The 12,156-nt window shown below is 43.6% G+C and overlaps 1 protein-coding gene across 7 annotated transcripts in view; it reads right to left on the bottom strand.

Moving 5' to 3' along the window:
* The window catches only part of PLEKHG1 (pleckstrin homology and RhoGEF domain containing G1), a 212,190-nt gene that overhangs the window by 56,901 nt on the left and 143,133 nt on the right, over positions 1-12,156 (bottom strand). The gene's annotated exons all lie outside the window — the stretch shown is intronic.

The following is a 12,156-nucleotide window of genomic DNA, read 5'->3' as shown; positions in this document are numbered from 1 at the left end:
AGATATATCTTTCATGTCAGTTTTGAGTAATTAGTATACTAATGTGCTCATTAGCTCTGCTATAAGAATAGTCTTTTATTAATGATGATAATATTTATAGAATGGGGATTTTGAGCAAAGAGAGTGTATTATACATTAATTATCTACCCCCAACCCCAATGTATTAGAGCTTTCCTAGATGGATAATATAATGGCCCCAGTTACCAATATCAGAGTTTTGATATAATAGCATCATCTGCTGTTTCCTTGACTGACTTATATGATAAAAGATACTCTAAAATTCACATAGTGGGAAACCAGAAATAGCGATCTTAATGTTTCTCATCACAAGAAAAAAAATTGTAACTATGTAAAATGATGGATGTTAACTAAACCGATTGTGGCAATTATGTTACTGTGTGTGTGTGTGTGTGTGTGTGTGTGTGTGTGTGTGTAATAATCATGCTGTACACCTTAAACTAATACAATGTTACATGTCAATTATATCACAATAGAACCGGAAACAATTGACAGAGTTGTTTTGAATATACCCTTTAAGTCAGAAAGCTAAATCAGTTGTTAAAATATAGAACTAAATTCTTCCTCAAATACCAATTTATGTAAAAAAACAAACAAACAAAAAATTTCAAAAAAACACACCACATAACTCACTTATGCTATCTAATAGGCTATGGTAATGAGCCATGAAAAACTGAAATGATTTAAATGCTTTAATACAGAACAAACAAAGCTAACTGGGGCTCAGACCCACAGTGGGTTAAACATACGTGGTTTAGAAGCTATTTGAACTGCTGAGAGAGGAGAAACGCTTTCCACCCCAGTGTGCGAAAAAGTTCATAACGGAACGTTCCCCCTCCCCCAGCAATGCTTGGAAAAAGAACTCTGCAGGAGGCAAGACAATGAAGAAAAAAGTGAAGACAGCTGAAATAACGCAAAATAAAAAATAAATACAATCCCCTGCCCTGGGCTGAACAATGTACTATGGCCCTCTACCAAACGTCACAGGGCATTCTGCAGCATTTACAGAAAGTAACCCTGAGAAAAGTCAGCCCGACCATGAACATCCCAGCACTACAACCTCATTCCCAAGTCCAATCGCAAACACAATAGGATGTAGACGCCACCAGCAAAAGGCGAAACTGAAATTTAAGAACTGTCAGGTCATTGCTTCCTCTTTTTTAGTAATCCACATTCATTCTCTCATGCATTTTATGCTCCGCAAATGAAAAACAGGCAGGGTTTCATCATTAACTTTCTCAGTAGCCCATCTCACAGATGGCAACAAATAACTTTCCATTCTAGTTTTTTATATGTTTAAATCATTGTCATGCATGAACCAATATTCATAATTGTTTTTTCAAATAAGCTTTGTGGTAACATCTTTTCTTCTTAAGAAAGTGGTCATCTTCATAAGAAATTCAATTCACAAGGTTTAAGTATAGTTGACATTAAAAACTCACAAGAGCAAGACCCAGTGTCCTGGCATTTAGGAATGAAACAATTACAAGGAGCTTAAGTATCTGCATAGGATACAGAGTTAACGCCCAAATAAGAAATGCTAAAAAAAAAAAAAAAAAAAGCTAGAATTGAAAGTACATTTTGAACATGTAAAACCTAACCCATGCTTCCTCAAAAAAAATACACGCATTCATTGATATTTTCATAAGGTTACACATGGTACAAAAGGATGGGCTAACATTTAACTTGCACTGACTGCTTATATTTGATAGTTGCTTAATACTTTGATTAAAACTTTAAGCTTTGTTTTTTTTTAATTCGGGGAATATTGGGGAACTGTGTTTTTCCAGGGCCCATCAGCTCCAAGTCGTTGTCCTTCAATCTAGTTGTGGAAGGCGCAGCTCAGCTCCAAGTCCAGTCTCCATTTTCAATCTTTAGTTGCAGGGGGCACAACCCACCATCCCATGGCAGGAATTGAACCGGCAACCTTGTTGAGAAGAGCTCGAGGTCTAATCAACTGAGCCATCGGCCACCTTATTAACACTTTAAAAGGATGTATTGTACGCAAAATTAAGAAGGTGGAACAGAAGGCTATGGCTGGGTGTGATACTACAAAGTAAACCAGAAGGCTGTGGATGGGCATGACCCTCACCAAACAGCAGGATGAAGCGAGGGCCAGAGATGATGTTTTCATGCCAAATTCACCTGGCTGATGGCAATGGGGTTTCACGAGTAAATGAACAATCGCTTTTCTCACTCCAAGTGTGAAGGGTGCTCATTTGCCGAAACCTGAAACTAAATTCTTCATGTGAGGCAAAGACTGAGTTAAGGGGCTTGAAGAATTTCATCTGGGGTGAGAGACAAGGAGCCATGGCCCACTTCCAACAAGTGATGGCCCATCGCCAACTGAAAGCGTTTCAAAACCCCCAAGTCTGTGTAGAGAAACCCGATTTTAAAAGCTGCTTGTTTTCTGAAATAGTTGAGAGAAACACACCTTCAGGAGTCCAGATTTTTGTAGGCTGCTCTAGAAAACAGATCAAAGTCATATGGCCACAACTTGTCCCCCACCCCCAATCATAATTAAGTCTTTTAAATATGATACTTTAGCCCTAAACCAGTTACTGAAAACTACTGTAGCACGCTCTGCATTAGCAGCTGTAATCATCTGAAGCCAAAATGAGACGTTTGAAGCTCTGTGGTAATAACCGTTCATTCTGTGCTCAAATGACAGAGTAAAGACACCAATGAAATTTATTAGAGCCTGTCGCACTGTTTATTAATTTTATTGGCTTGATGTCAGTGCATATGGCTACCCTACTGCTACCAATGAAGGGTCAATTTAAAACTTCTGCATTGAAAACAATTATTCTCCAAGAGGACCAAGAATTCACTCTGCTTCAGGGCGGGAAGATGGGTGAGGATACACATACACACACACACACACACACACACACACACGAACTTTTCACCATCTGAATAACTTTATTATATGATTTCAAGTTTTGCCTTAAAGTATTTATTTTCTTATCAGTTTATACCCTTAAGATCTCCACCATGTCAAACAGGTACTAGACTTATCAGGGTGAGCACTTTGCCAGGTATATAAATGTCTAATCACTACGCTGTACACCTGAAACTAATATATTGTATGTCAACTGTAAGTGAAAGATAATTTTTTTAAATAAATTTTTAAAAAGATCTCCACCGTGGTAAGATTTGTACATAAGTGTCCTCTTCTCATTAATGTGTCCATTCCTTGTTATTGAAAATATCCAACTAGAGTCTAATTTCGTGCTATTCGAAATGTGGTAAATGGACAGGAGCCAGTTTGCAAACCATTGATTACCGATCTGCAGAAGATAAGTACACACATTGAGAGGAAGCATGTAGAAAAGTTTATAGCATTTTGACAGAACGAGATCTGCTGAGTCTAGTGACAAATTTGGACTTGTATTTTGTGTGATTGCTTCTGTTTCATTTTTCTAGTAATTCTTTTTTTATTGTATTTTACAAAAGTGTCAATGTGTGACTGATTGGAAAACACACACACACACACACACACACACACACACACACACACATCCATCATGATTGATAGTTTGAGAAGCCCTGGTCTAGATAACCATTCAGCAGCGATGCTTAAGAAACTGGGACAGAAGTCAAATTCGCATTCAAATTCAGAAAAGTTTGGTTTCTAAATCCGGCTCACATTTCAAAATTCTACGTAGTGATTTTTACCGTTTACTCTTTTAGGTTTAATTTCTGTTGCTAGCACTTCCAAATTCCAATCCTTTTGCTATAACTCCCATTTAAGATTTTTTTGGTCTTTATTTTAGAGGCAGCATCTTTTTCTGTTCCTCCAACCCCTCCACCTTTTCTAGAATGTAGCCATCTCTTTATCCCAAAACCTGCCTTCCAAATGCCGTGTACTGCATCCGGATGCTGTGGATACGACAACAACGTACGTGTGTGTGAGTACAGCAGTTCACAGTTTAAAAGCACACTCACATTCATTCATGCAAACCCTTCTTCCCCCTTTTTTTTGAGGACACAAGAATGCATGCCAAGTTTTGTTTTACAAGCTAGGAATTAAAAAAATGAATAAAACATGACCCCTTCCCCCAAGGAGCTCCCTGTGTAGTTGAAAGAAAAGTGTAAACAAATAAGTATAATACAGTGTTTAGGCCACACGACTGACACTGATAAATAGTCAGCACATAGGAGAGAGGAGGCAGAGGGAGATGTGGTCAATTCCCAGGCAGAGAAAGGCTGTCTAGTGGAGGTGATGAGGGAGACGAACCTTTAAGGACGACCAGGAGTCTGAACACAGAGAAAGGAGTAGGAAGGAGATGACAACATCCAGGCGGATGGTAAGAATAAACAGAGGTACAGGGTCACAAAATGCAGGGTGCAGCCAGGGCACTCAAAGGAGTTGAGACGGACTGAGGGCAGCAGGGCCTGTGCATGCGCACACCGACGCGGAAGTGGGGCTGCAATGGGAGCCGAGGCTGGAGTGAGGACCGGGCTGATCCTGGAGCATCTTCCAGGCTCTGGAGGTGGTGTGACCACTGCAGGATACAAGGAGATCAAAGGCCATCCCAGCATCAGGAAAGACAACAGGACAGAAGCTATACAAGTGCCCGTGGGGAGGCCAGTTAGACCAGGGCAGCAGTGTGGGTGAGCTCAGACCCAGCGCTCGACAAGCTCCATGGAGAGGAGAGGTATTGAACTGAATGCGGAGAATGAAAGGGGCCAGTTAAGGGTGACAGTCATGGTTTAAGTGACTGAGGAACGGTGTTGGCTTTCAGGAGAGTCTGGGCTCTTCTCTCTTCCCTCCCTTTCCACTCCAAGGATGAGGGGTGCTGTTCTCCTGGCTCCCAGTAGGATATTTTCTCATCCAATGTGGCAGTGAGTGAATGAAAAGGCAGTGAGACCAGTCCCTCGTCTTGTCTTCTACAGAGCATGGAGAGGGCCTGGCTGCTCCCTCTGGGGAGAAGGACCAGCCAGCTTTCATCTTTCCTTCCCATTTTCTTTCCCAGGTGGATGGTGAAGCTAATTTAGTGCTGCTCCTGCTGGCTAAGCCGGCAGCGGCCTTGGCAGGGGGTTCCAGGCCTCTCTGGCTGGCTGGTACCCCCTGCACTGGAGTTCTTCAATCCCAGATAAAATACTTAGAAACACTTTTGGGGATCTGTGGTGGAAAGGAGACGAGGCGTGTCTTTTGGCCTAGCTCATCTAAGGAGTAGATGGCTTGGGCTCCCTCATCTTGTTCTTGTTAGGGTGAAAGCTCTGAGGAGAAATGCAGCTTTTATTTCCCAGCTATTGTCCTCTGCATAAAGTGTCCTCAGGGACCATCATGGTGGATGTGACTAGTCCAGAATCACAGGGCCTGGCCCACATCCCCACTCATTCACTGTCTCTTCCCCTTCCTGAGAGAACTGTGGAGAAAAGGGTGGTGGTCTGGGCCAAAGACAGTGTGGTGGTTTGGGGCATGTGAAGACTGTAGGACATTCCCTAAGGGGGGTTTTCAGCCATAGGATCTGAAAAGAACAATCGAGCAGTTTGCTCAGAGAGCTCTGTAGGGAGCTGGATGTGGCCCACCACTTCCAGCTGTGGGCTCTGTCTTATGCAGCATTGACAGAACGGTGGGGCCAAAATGTCCTCCCATGTTTCAGGGCCCAGGGCCATGTCAAGTGTCTGGCCATGAAAAAGCAGCTGTAGCGTAGTATCTCAGTGATAGCAAATGGCAACGTCACTGGGGGTCAGCAGGACACAGAACCCTCCGGGAGCCTCCCAGGGCCAGGAGAACACCAAAAAGCCCTTGCAAAGAAAATGAGCAAAGCAAGGTCAGGACAGACTGTGTGGCTCCCATTGCAAGGAGATCGCACCCCTAAGTGGGAGCAGTGAGAGGAGACTTCACAGGGCTCCAAGGACCTTGGAACACAGAGTCAGGCACACGCTTCCCACCTCTTGTGGAAACAGTCTCAGGGAAACTGAGGGAGGCAACGAAATCCCAAGTACAGCAACTACAGAGAGGAACACACTGATTTGGAAGAGGGGTCACAGAGGAGTATACATATTGAGATATTGGCAGATAAAAAAAGGAAAGAGAATGGCGGAGCAGTAACTGGAGAGACGTAGGACCAGGGAGGATCGGTCAATTGAATCCATCTGTCTGTTTGTTCATCTGTCCATTCGTCTATCCGTGCATCCATCCATCCATCCACCCACCCATGAACGGGCTGGCTGGTGTAGAGAAAGGGAAGTGGGGGGAGGAAATTTGGAAGGACAAGAGGGGAATAAATGGCAGTGATGGGCCCTGAAGAAGACAGACGGTGCCCATCAGAGCTGAGGTGAAGGGAAGAGATGAGCGGTGGAGGACAGGAAGACGTGCACCTCTCCTGGGAAGTCTGGGCAGGGAGCACGTCTATCCGAGTGGGGCAGGGAGTGGCCAAATTGACACTGGTCAGCTTCATTTTATGCTGCAAAAACGAAACTAACAAGCGAGAGCATATGAAGTAACACGTTCCCTCTACCTCCTCAGGATCTTCCTTTTCTCACCAAATGTCACTCTCCAGAGGTAACTCTGGTCGATGATGTAGTTTGCACACTTCTGGGGCATAATTCTATCTGTCCAAATGAGATTCTACACTTGATTCACAACTTTGTTTTTTCCCCACTCAATGTAGGTAAAGACACCTAATTCCTATATGTAAATATTGTTTTCTCGTTCTTTATCATGGCTGTATTGTATATAATATACTTAGTTAATAAAGATTGGGGGGCACATTCCCAAGTGGTAGTCACTGTGTGAAAGGGGGGACATTCAGAAACGAGTGAGATGTGATCCCTGTTCCTCTAGGTGCTCACAAGAGAGCAAGGAGAAAGATATGTAACAGAAGAAAGTCGTGGCGTAACAATTTAAGTGTTATAAGAATTATGGACAAAGTGCTGTAAGAATATAGAAGAATACATTTTCAAATGAAAGAAAGCCTTATCTTTGTTTCAAATAAGCCACTCAACAGGGTGTATAGTGGTAAAAGTGCCTGCCTGAGCCTGCAGATAAAGTATCAGAAGTCTAATCTGCACGTTAATCTGTTTTCTCTTCTTTCTCTGTCCACATCCACCGGGGAGGCAGGTGCAGCCAAAGAAATGGGAGCCGGGGGTCTCTGGCCATCGAGCTGGTAACAAAAGCTCTTATTGTGGGAACGATGGGGTCGCTGAGTTGACCTAATGCAGCCCCCACACCACAGAGAACTGTACTGAAAGTACAATGTCTCAGCAGCCGGACAAAACCTTTCCACCAGCGTTACTGGAGGGGTGTGGAGAAGGGGGGAGGAAGTGACAGACCTAGGAAGAGAATAAGTGAGGATGGGGAAAAGAGGGGAAGAGGAGAAAGAAACAGAGGGAGGAAAGCAGGGAGAGAAACAGGGAAGAAAGAGTGAAAGGAGATGAAAGAGAAGAGAAAAAAGAAAGATCAAGTAAGAGAAAAAGATACACATGCACAGTATGAGAAAGAGGAGAGGTGACGGAGAGGGGAGAGAGGAAGAGAGGGAGAGAGAGATTGAGAGAGAGAAAGACAGAGAGCGAAGTCTAAATTAAAGTTAAACGCAGCTTCAGTTGCTGACATGTCAGTTCTCATTCAGTTTTCCTAATTGATGGGATAGAGGCGGATCTTAATTGGCGATATGTGGAAATCAGCGTTGATGGCTCTGAGATATTGGAGTAAAAGAATAAAAAACAAAACTGGGAGGTTTCAGCCTCATTTACCTTCTAGAACACTTTCAACACAGAAGACATCAGTAAAAAATGTCAGGAATGGCCCCCTTGTTAAACTGTGACAAATGATACATGTGCTTGTTCAGTCGCCTCTATTGTTTCACTTCTTTCTCCTGAAAGAAGGGGGCGATGAGGTTCCCCTTTGGGAGGAGACACGGGACAGCTAGACCTAGAAAGGGGAGGACTGGGCAGTTCTTCCAGAAAGAGAAACTTGGGGAGGCGGTGGGTGAACAGGAATTCTGTTAAAAACAGCAGTGTTGAATAGAAAGAGCAATACACCTTTGCTGAAAGATAATTGGGACTATTCGCTTGGTTTTCCCCAAAGACTTTAAGCAGAAAATATTTGTGAACTGGCAGTGTACCGCAATCTGATGATATAAGCAAGATATTGAGAAACAGGATTAGCATTAATATATTAAAGTTCTTAACAGTATTGGAGACCCATCTTTTCCTACACACTTGAGGACCACTGCAGAGATCAATTGTCTGTATTTATTTCATATTGGTGTCAGGAGGAATGCTTTGATGTATATACATGTGAGTAAATCTAAAAATGTTATAATAATTAAAAGGAAGTTGGAACAAATATAACACAAAAATTAATCTCTTACATTGCCCTTAGTTATACAATTAGAAAAGTTCTTGAGAGTACCATTTGTAATAATAACACAGCAGAAAAACTTAATTTTCTACAGCCTTGTTAAATGTTTTAAAAACATTGCTTAGCGCAGGGGTGTCCAAACTTTTTTCAACGTTTTTCACCAAGGGCCATATGCGGTAAAATACACAAACAGCCGGGCCACTCACTCAAGGTAAAGTACGTATTGCCTCACCTGGTTTATTTAAGTAAACTAAATATATTTTTAGAATTTGCTGTGGGACAATTAAAAATGGATAGCGGGCCGCAGTTGGCCCGTGGGCCGCAGTTTGGACACCCCTGGCTTAGCGCTTTCAAATTACATTGACAATGTTCTCATATGCAAAGCTCTTCTTAAAATACCAGAGGTCCTCTTGCATCTCGAAATGTCTTTACATACTTATTTGAAACCTACCATTGCTTTTTCTCTGATACTCTTTAATTCTATAGCCATTTCTAGCTCCAAAAAAAAAAAAACAACAACAAAAAAGTGGGGGGAAGCATTTCTCAGATAATCTCTGTGCTTACTGAATGCACAGAAATGTAAAATATGTTTACAAGCTTCCAAATGGGCCACCAGAGTTTGCCAGAACCACCTGGAACATTAGACTCTGGGCGGCAGGTTGAGAAGGTAGGAAAGTGAAAGAAGTTTATCAGCCACTCCCTTGAGAAGAACCCTCCGATTGCCTTACTCTTCTCCAACTCTCTTTTTCTGTTTTCCTCATCACCAGGTCAACTTAGCATGATTTTTTTACTGCCTTTTGACTCTCCCGGTCCCACGGCTGGTAAGGAAGCAGACAGATGCAATTAGGCATAACTCTAATCTCTACGGAGGGAAATGGCAAAGCCTGACACGGTGGTGGAAGGACGTGATATCCTGGCAAAGCCTTAACTACCTGAAAATAAGACACTGATTCATCTCAGTTATAATCACGGTACTGCTGGGTGTCATTTGAAACATGGTAATTAAGGAAAATTAAGTAAAGCCCAAAGGGTTTTGTATATGGGAAAGAAAATAAAAGATCAGTAAAATAAATTTATATTATTAGATCATCTGAAGTCTAACTCCTCCTCAGTGCTATTTACCACTACCACAGTTATTATTATTATCATTATTATTATGTTTGTTGCAAGGTACTGAGCTCGTTGCTTTATATGCATTATCGCATTTAATCTTCACAGCAATCCCAGGAGGTGGGCCCGTTATTAATCCCATTTTATTGAAAGCTTAGAAAGGTTCCATCGCTCCCCAAGGTCATACAGAAAGTGAGTGACTCAGCTGCATTCAAATCAGGACCAGCTGACTATATGGCCTGGGCACTGAAACCCTGTACTACAGCTACAAAGGTTTTAGTCCTTAACACGGTATCTTTCAGCCATAGGAGAGGTTGGCTGCTCACCTCAACTGGGGATTAAATATGGTTTTTACTAGGGATGAGGTAGGAGCCTCCCAGAGATGACAGCTCTCACTGACTAGGTACCTCCCATGTGCCAGGATCGGCACAGATGCTCTGAATTGGTGTCATCCCTTCACGTGCTGAACCTGCTGCTTCGTGTGCTCATCAACACACATCCCAAGGTGTGCTTTTCAGTCAGCCAAACACACCAGCGCTCAGCCATCTGCCATTTTACTTTCAGCATTGGCTCAGGCCTTCCCATCCTGTTGACAAGTTCTTTTCCTTCCTTCTCACTGGTACGTGGCTCTCTAGTCCTTCAAAACGTCCCACTTCCCTTGGCAGTCACCCCAGGGTGGGTCATTCCATTGCTCTTTATTTGCATGACTCCCTACGAATAGCTGTCCCCATAGGGACACACTCCCTCACAAAACCAGTCACGCGGAACATTACAAATGAATTCTTCCAGCCCTCCCGGCACCGCGCTCCTTTTAAGTATATGAAACAATGTACATGATGAAGAGCCTGGAAGGCAGAGTGTTTGAAAGCTACAGAATGAGGAATCGCTATAAAATGAAGATCAGTCAGAAGTGAAGAGAGGGATGGCAGCTCTGAAAGCATGGCCTTTGTCAGAGGACAAACATTGATGTCCAGAAGGAGAAAGCACGAAGCGCTGCAGGCCCTGCTTCAGAAAGCTTCCTCCGGACTGTGGATAAGCAACTGCCGTCTGGGTTTTACTGCTTCCCACGGGAGCACATACAAGTAGCACGCTTATTAGCGTTAACTTCTGGCACAGTCTCTGACAACAGCCGGTCTGGGCTTTACCAGTGAGGCTCTGACTTCTCCCCCGAGCGCTGCACATCCCTTCCGTACACCCATGGCCGAAGAGCCTTCCCTCAACATCCAAATGTGGCCATTGGTTTCTGCAGCAAACACATATTCTGTTCACAGACCCAATCACCCACTACGCTTCTACACTTCACCGGAGGACTCTTCATTCTAGAGCACCAGAAATATTGAAATCAGGACATGAAATAACGACCCAGGAAAACAGATGCAGCCACAGGGTCCCACGTACACTTCACCAGCCGTTGTACGCTAGACTGAATCATGTGTCGGACAGTAGTGAACTACATGGCTTATTTAATGAGTTGGACGACGCTCTAGTCTCTTTTCCTGAGACAGGAACTGTAATACAGGTAATGCTCAAAGCAACTGGTCCGTATACAGCAGCTGCTTAAGCAGTGCTCACTTGACAGACATGCAACACGGCCTCAGAGACATCAGCCTCATGCTACTTGTGCTCATTTACTTGGAACTTTCACCCTGAAACAAAATAAGGTTTCAACCAGGCTCAAGCAGGACAATATTAACTAGTGAGAGCAAAGGCTGGACGATATTAGCTGATACCCCATCTACTGAGTCACACAGATTGACAATGACCCTCAAGGTCAAGCTATTCTACTTGAAAATTGCAACGCAATGAGACTGTATATATTAAAATAAAGCATCTATACAAGGGCCAAGCTCTAGATGGGCAGTTTTTCAATGCGGACACATGTGATTATATTCCGGTGGCATTAGGTAATCCAGTGCTAAGTATGGAAATGCATAGGCTAAGCTGTTCCGTTTATTGTACCAAAAACAATGAGTAGCCTTGAGGGCATATTTTATTGCTTCTCTGGCTATACGGTTGTTGATCTCATCACAGTAAGATCTCAACCAGAAGTTATTTATTGACATAGTATCAGCCATGGGCTCGGTGGTCTGCAGAGCGGCAGGGAGAGGCATGGTACAGAGAGTAAAATGGGGGCCAGCATGATGGGACGCTCCCCAGAAACTTGACCTTCTCCAAGAATGCCGGGACTCTTGGATGGGGCAAATGCAAAGATTTCCGTCCGTGGCACTAGAGGCCTGGTCCTAATTCATGCCAAAGAATGAAATGCGTGATTTGGGGAAAACAATTTTTTTTTCTCCTCTCTGAAATCTAAAGCACAATGTCTCTGGCCATGTTGGAGAGAGAGAGAGAGAGAGAGAGAGAGAGAGAGAGAGAGAGCGCTTTTGAGCATAGGATGAGGTTTCCATAAGTGATTTCTCAAGAGATCGTAAGGGATGAATTTCTACAGCACTAATTTATGCTCTATCCTTGTTCTTGTGACAGACGCAGTTTCCATCTGCTGCAAAATCTCCTGTCCCAGGACAGTGGACTCATCTGAGGACAGAGCATGGCACTGGGGACAGGACAGATTCCTCACGAGGGCCTCAGCTCCAGACACAGGGTGCTGGTAAATGCACCGGCCGACAAGGCAGGCAGCCTGGGTCTGACAGCCCGACCTTGGGCGGGTTATCGAACTTGCTGAGACTCCCGTGTCAGCTGTTAAGTAGGGATAA

This window comes from Rhinolophus sinicus, linkage group LG05, assembly GCF_036562045.2.
Source record: "Rhinolophus sinicus isolate RSC01 linkage group LG05, ASM3656204v1, whole genome shotgun sequence".
Classification (NCBI taxonomy): domain Eukaryota; kingdom Metazoa; phylum Chordata; class Mammalia; order Chiroptera; family Rhinolophidae; genus Rhinolophus; species Rhinolophus sinicus.
This window is presented reverse-complemented; position numbering and strand designations above follow the sequence as displayed.